Source organism: Chinchilla lanigera, unplaced genomic scaffold, assembly GCF_000276665.1.
Source record: "Chinchilla lanigera isolate Chin_1 unplaced genomic scaffold, ChiLan1.0 scaffold00061, whole genome shotgun sequence".
Lineage (NCBI taxonomy): Eukaryota > Metazoa > Chordata > Mammalia > Rodentia > Chinchillidae > Chinchilla > Chinchilla lanigera.
The window spans coordinates 4,733,053-4,740,470 of NW_004955462.1; the positions used below are offsets into that span (position 1 = coordinate 4,733,053).

The 7,418-nt window shown below is 36.4% G+C and overlaps 1 protein-coding gene across 3 annotated transcripts in view; it reads right to left on the bottom strand.

Moving 5' to 3' along the window:
• The window catches only part of LOC102028389 (coiled-coil domain-containing protein 7-like), a 73,125-nt gene that overhangs the window by 41,286 nt on the left and 24,421 nt on the right, over nt 1–7,418 (bottom strand). The gene's annotated exons all lie outside the window — the stretch shown is intronic.

Genomic DNA, 7,418 nt, shown 5'->3' on the forward strand with positions numbered 1-7,418 from the left:
GAGAAGTATAAAGCAATGTGTTTCTGAATGAGAAGATTATGATCTTATTAAATACCCACCATGTGCAGGTCACCATGTTACTCTGCATTCTCTAAATCCTTCAAATAACTAAAAAAGAAGGTACTACTGCTATTTTCCAATTAAAAAATTCAGACTCAGAGAGTTAATTTGATCAAAACTATATATCTAAGAAGTAACAAAATTTGACTTAGATCCAGGGTATGTGACTTATGATGGAGCATATTAGAGAACTTTGCAATGTTAAGAGACAAACTGCTTTGGTTGCTGCTGCTAAAGGGCACAGGAAAAAAAATCTAAGTAACCTATTAAGTTTTCCAACCATGTTAAATGACCTAAAAGGAACCTTATAAGACACTTACAAGGGAAGCAATATAATTAGGATCTATAATAATCAATGAACTTATAGAGTAATAACAAAATGTTTAAATTATGTGCCATAAGTATATGACAGAAAACAGTCACTAAACAACAGTTATTTCTACTAAATAACAAGATATATACAAAAGGCTGTTAAGTAACATGGAACACATGATAGTTCCCATATAATAACTATATTAATTCTATTCCACATGCTAAATGGAGGTACAGAAAAATATAATAAATGTTTAGGAGGTAATAAGGAGGATATAAGCAAGTTAAACCCTGAACATGGATAGAATTAGAAGGAAAGATGAAAGACAAATGCCATGGGCAAAGCAAAAAAAGCAAAAATGGGCAACATATACCAAGGGAGCCAAATCAATTGATTTTTTAAGAAACCAGGTAAACCATGAATTTCACTTTGGGACAATCAATATTCAATAAAGACTCACATGATATATTGGGAGAAGCCTGCTTCAAAATAATTAAATTTAAAATTTATTGTAGACAAGAATAATTTTAAACATATACACTAAAAACTTATATAATTTTAAAAACACTTTTTCTAAATTATTTTAATTGAATACATAAAATTGTATGTATTCATCATGTGTAATATAGTGGTTTGAAGCACATATATTGTGGAATGGTTTTATATATATCACCTCACATAGTTATCAATTTGGTGGTTAAAAACAATTAACATCCACTCTCCTAGCATTCCTCAAAAATACTATATATTTTTGTTAACCCTGCTGAACAATATAATCTCCTAAACATATTCCAATGATCTCTGATTTTATATCCTTTTACCAACATCAACATCTACTGAATAGTCCCTGCCCCCAGGAGCCCAGCTTCTTGTAACCACAGTTCCACTTTCTAGTTCTATAAGATCATTTTTTTTTATACTCCACATGAATAACATATGGCTGTGCCTGTGTTATTTTACTTAATACAACATCCGTTAAGTTCATCCGTGTTGTTACAAATGACAGAATTTTCTTCTGTTTTTGTGAATACTATTTGTGTGTGCACATGTCACATTTTCTTTATTCCAACTTTTGATGGACAGTTAAGTTGGTTCCATATCTTGGCTACTGTCATTTGTGATGCAATAAGCATGGTAGGTGTCTGCCGGAAATGGGCTGAATCCTGGATATCTTCAGGAAGCCCGGTGAGTCGTGGTGGTGCCACCCTGACCAGTGTGCAAGGCAGGCAGGACCTCAGGCACCCTCAGGGGCCTCGGTGGCTACTTGCCACACCTATAGTATGTTGGGCGGGGCAGGCTAGGCTGAACGCCAGACACCTTTAGGAATCCCGGTGAGCCACTCTGTTGCCTCCCTCACTAGGTGTGAGGCACGTGGAGCTCTGGTCAACTTCTGGGCCCTTGGTGGTCACTGCGAGAACAACTTGCACCCCCTCTGGGAGCTCAGCTGAAACCTGGACAGTGTCAGTGGCCTTAGGGAGTCCACCCTCACCCCTCCCCTTCCAGTGTGGGAAGGAGGCTCTGCCCTGGGCAATATCTGAAGCCTCAGTGAATGCAACCTGAATCTTCCCTACTCTTGTGGAAGGTGGGTAAACCACAGAGAGTCTCAGGAACTCTGGCAAGCCTCCCTTGCCCTTCTCACAAAAACCTGGGAGCCAGCTGAATGTAAGAAAGTTTGGGAGCATCTAGGACCCCACCTGGCCAGCACTCACCAGCACAGGAGCTGCACTGAGCACTGGGGATCTTCAGACTCTTGCCCTGCCGCTCACACACAATCAGGAGAATGAGGCTGCACTCTAGGGAACCTCTGGATCTTCAAAAATGACAAAACGAAGGAGCAAAATGCAATCCTAGACCTCTACACCACCCAAAACAAGTCCAGGAGACATCAACACAGAAGAGCCTGGAAGTCATACACCTGAAATTTCTGAAATGATAGCAACTAAAGTAAAGAAACAACTTCATCAGGCCACGGAAGACATCAGATTAGAAATAATGTCTCAGGTGAAAAAGGAAATGGGAACAATAATGAAAGAAATGTTCAGCATATTCAAAGATGACACTGACAAGAAAATATAAGAGCATAGACAACTCATGGAAACCTTCAGTGAATAATATAGAAAAGAACTAGAAAATATGAAACAGATGCAAACAGATATTCAGGAACTTAAAAATTCCATTGAAAGCTGGCAAAACCACTTGAACTAAGCTGAAGATAAGACTTTGAGACCTTGAAGACAGCATTGCCACTAATGAACAAAAAAGCAGGATCTCTTAAAAACAAGGAACCAGGAAATAACAATTCAACAACTGCAAGATGGAGCAATGAAAAACAATGTCAGATTAATAGGAATTGATGAAACAGCAGGTGTTAACACAAATGACGTAAAAAGACGACTTGCAGAAATAATAGCAGAAAATTTCCCAGGCATGGAAAAAGAATCAGACATACAGATAAGTGAAGCACATAGAACTCCAGTTAATCGTAACCAAAATAAATCTACATCCAGATATATAGTGATCAAGATCCCAGAAACTCAACAAAAGCTCAGAATATTAAAAGCTGTTAGAGAAAAGAAACAGATCACCTATAAAGGAAAGCTTATCACAATTGCGGTAGACTTCTCAACACAAACCATCAAGGCAAGAAGAGCTTGGAGTGAAGTATTTCAGGTACTGAAAGAAAACAACTTCCAACCCAGACTGATGTATCCTGCAAAACTATCTTTCAAATTTAATGGAGAAATAAAATATTTTCATGATAAAGAACAACTGAAGAAATTCATGAGCACCAAACCAATCCTACAAAGAGTACTAAAAATATTCTAGAAAGAGATAAAACAGACAGCAACTTCAACAACAACAAAAGAAAGGAACCACTAAGCAGAGCAAGCAATTAAGCAGGGAAAAAGGAGGATCCAACAGCAGGAAAATATCATGACAAAGATAAGCCAGTACATATCAGTTACAACCATCCATGTAAATGGTCTCAATGCACCCAGCAAACAAAGCAGACTAGCAGAGTGGATCAGGAAACAAAATCCAACTATATGCTGTATACAAGAAACATATTTAACTCAAAAGGAAATTCAAAGACTGAAAATTAAAGGATGGAATGCCATACTCCATGCACAAGGAACTCAGAAAAAAGCAAGTGTAGCTATTCTGTTTGCAGACAACGTGAACTTCAAACCAAGAACAATCAAAAGAGATAAAGAAGGTCATTACATACTTGTGAGGGGGAAGTTTCAAGAGGAAGAGATAACAATCATAAACATCTATGACCAAATAGAGGAGCACCCATCTATATAAGACAAATTCTAACAGACATGAAAAATGAAATAAGTAGCAACACAGTCACAGCAGGGGACTTTAACACACCATTGTCACAAAGAGATAGATCAACTAGACAAAAAATTGGGAAAGAAATAACAGAACTTAACCAAACGTGTGAACATATGGACTTAGTAGATTTTTACAGTGGTTCTACCCAACAGCATCAGAATACACATTCTTCTCAGCTGCACATGGGACATTCTCTAAAACAGACCACATACTAGTACACAGAACATGTTTAAGTAAGTGCAAAGGAATTGAAATCATCCCATGTATACTATCAGACCATAGTGCAATGAAATTGGAAATTAATGACAAAGAAAACACAAAAACCCCATAAACAGTTGGAAATTAAATAACATCCTCCTGAACAACCAATGGATCACAGATGAAATCAGAGTAGAGATTAAACACTATTTACAATCAAATGAAAATGTACATACAACCTACAGGAACCTGTGGGATGCAATGAAAGCAGTCCTCTGAGGGAAATTTATAGAGGTGAACTCCCACTTCAGGAAAACAAAACAAGCACAAATAAAAAATCTTATGCTGCACCTCAAGTTCCTAGAAAAAGAAGAGCAAGTTAAACACAGAGCCCAAAGAAGGCAGGAAATTATAAAACTCAGAGGAGAAATTGATGGAATAGAGACTAAAAAAAACCAATACAAATTATTAATGAATCAAAGAGTTGGTTCTCTGAAAGAATAAATAAAGTACATAAACCTCTAGCCAACCTTATCTAAAAAAGGAAAGAAAAAATTGAAATACACGATTAGGAATGAAAGGGGTGAAATCACTAAAGATCTTGAAGAAATTCAGAAGATCATCAATACCTACTTTGAAAATCTTTACTCTCATAGGATGGAAAACACAGTGGAAACAGACAGACTTCTAGATACATATAAATTACCAAGGCTGAATGAAGATGATATAAAAATCCCAAATAACTCAATATCAGCCAGTGAAATTGAGAATGTAATTAAAAACTTGCCAATGAAGGAAAGTCTGGGTCCTGATGGATTCACAGCTGAATTTTACAAGCAATTTAGGGAAGATTTAACACCAATTCTTCTCAAACTCTTTAATGAAATTGAAAGGGAAGGAATTCTCCCCAACTCATTCCTGGAGGCAAGTATTATCCTGATACGAAAACCAGAGACAGACCCAGCCAAAAAAGAGAATTACAGGCCAATCTCCCTAATGAAAATAGATGCAAAAATTTTCAATAAAATACTAGCAAACAGAATACAACAAATCATCAAGAAGATTATACACCACGACCAAGTGGCATTCATCCCAGGAATGCAGGGATGGTTCAATATATGCAAATCAATTAATGTAATACTCCATGTTAATAGAGCCAAAGACAAAAATCACATGATCATCTCCATCGATGTAGAAAAAGCCTTCAATAAAGTCCAACACTCACTCCTAATGAAAACTTTACAGAAAATAGGAACAGATGGCCTCTACCTCAATCTGATCAAAGCCATCTATGATAAACCAACAGCTAACATCATACTAAATGGTCAAAAATTGAAACCTTTCACTTTAAAATCAGAAACAAGACAAGGATGTCCACTGTCACCACTCCTATTCAATACTGTTCTGGAAACATTAGCTAGAGTAATTAGACAAGAGAGAGAAATAAAAGGAATAAGGACAGGAAAGGAAGAAGTGAAATTATCATTATTTGCAGATGACTTGATACTCTACATAGAAGACCCCAAAAACTCCACCAAAAGGCTCATGGATGTAATAACCAAATTCAGTAGCATACCTGCATATAAAGTTAAAACTCAAAAATTAATGGTATTCCTATACACAAGCAACAAACAGACTGAAAGTGAAACTAGGGATACCATACCTTTCTCGATAGCGTCTAAAAAGATGAAATACTTAGGAATCAATCTAACAAAAGAAGTAAAAGATCTAAACAGTGAAAATTATAGTGCTCTGAAAAAAGAGATCGAAGAGGATATCAGAAAATGAAAAGATATTCCTTGCTCATGGATAGGAAGAACGAACATTGTGAAAATGTCCACACTCCCAAAATTGTTGTACAGATTCAATGCAATCCCAATTAAAATACCATTAGTATACCTCACAGATCTAGAGAAAACATTCCTAAAGTTCATCTGGAGCCAGAAGAGGCCTAGAATAGTAAAAGCACTCTTGAGAAACAAAGGAAAGGCAGGAGCAATCACAATTTCTGACTTAAAATTATATTACAAAGCTACTGTGATAAAATCAGCATGGTACTGGCACAAAAACAGACCTGAAGATCAATGGAACAGATTAAAAGATACAGATACAACTACAAACACATTCAGTCACCTTATCTTTGACAAAGGGCCTAAACATGTTCAATGGAAGACAGATAGCCTCTTTAATAAATGGTGCTGACTTTCTACATGCCGAAGACTAAAACTAGAACCATGTCTTTCACCATGCACTAAATTAAAGTCAAAATGGATCAAAGATCTAAATATTAAGACAGAAACACTACATTTATTGGAGGGGAAAGTAGATAAACACGTTGACAACATTGGGGTAGGCAGAGAGCTCATGAATAAAAATCGAACTGCACAGGAAATGCTTCAAAGAATCAACAACTGGGATCTCATCGTGTTGAGAAGTTTGTGCACATCTAAAGATATCATCAATAAAGTAAAAAGAAAAGCCACGAACTGGGAAAAAATTTTAGCCAACTGCCCCTCAGACAAAGGACTTCTATCTAGGACATAAAAAGAATTAAAAATATCAGGACCCCCCCCAATTCAAGGACTCAGTCCAAAAATGGGCATCTGAGATGAATACACACTTCACAAATGAAGAGATACTAATGGTGAATAAATACATGAAAAAATGTTCAACATCATTAGTCATTTGAGAAATGTAAATTAAAACAACACTGAGATTCCATCTCACTGCAGAAAGAATGGCTATCATCAAGAAATCAACCAATGACAAATGCTGGAGAGGCTGTGGGCAAAAAGGAATCCTACTCCACTGATGGTGGGAGTGTAGATTGGTGAAACCACTGTGGAGATCAATTTGGAGATTCCTCAGAAAACTAAGATTGGAAGTGCCATTTAACCCAGCTATTCCCCTTTTGGGTATTTTTCCAGAAGAATTAAAGACATCATACCACAGTGATATATATGCACCCATGTTTATAGCAGCACAATTTGTTATAGCTAAATCTTGGAAACAACACTGATGCCCATCCACTGAGGAATGGATAGAAAAGCTATGGTATTTTTATACAATGGAGTATAACTCAGCTATGAAAAAGATAAAACTCGAGGCTTTGTAGGTAAATGGATGCAACTAGAGATCATACTCCTAAGTGAAAGAAATATGACCCACATGGGTAAACATCATATTGTCTCCTTGTTGTAGGAATCTGAAAGGCTAGGTAAAACTCAAAACGTACAAAAGATGATAGGAAACGGAAAGAAACTGCTCAAAGGAAGGAATGATTGGGATGAGGGAAAGAAGAAAGAAGAAGGAAGGCAAAATATAAATAAATAAATAAATAAATATATGTATACATGAATAGCTGTGATAACTGTATTGCTGATGTCTGATGGTATATTCAAATGAACAGTTAATGCTTAAAAATTTTTATGTCCTGATCAATTTTGCTTGCTTATGTCTGGTAATCTGAGCAACTGATTTGAAGGTAACAATATGCAATGGAATT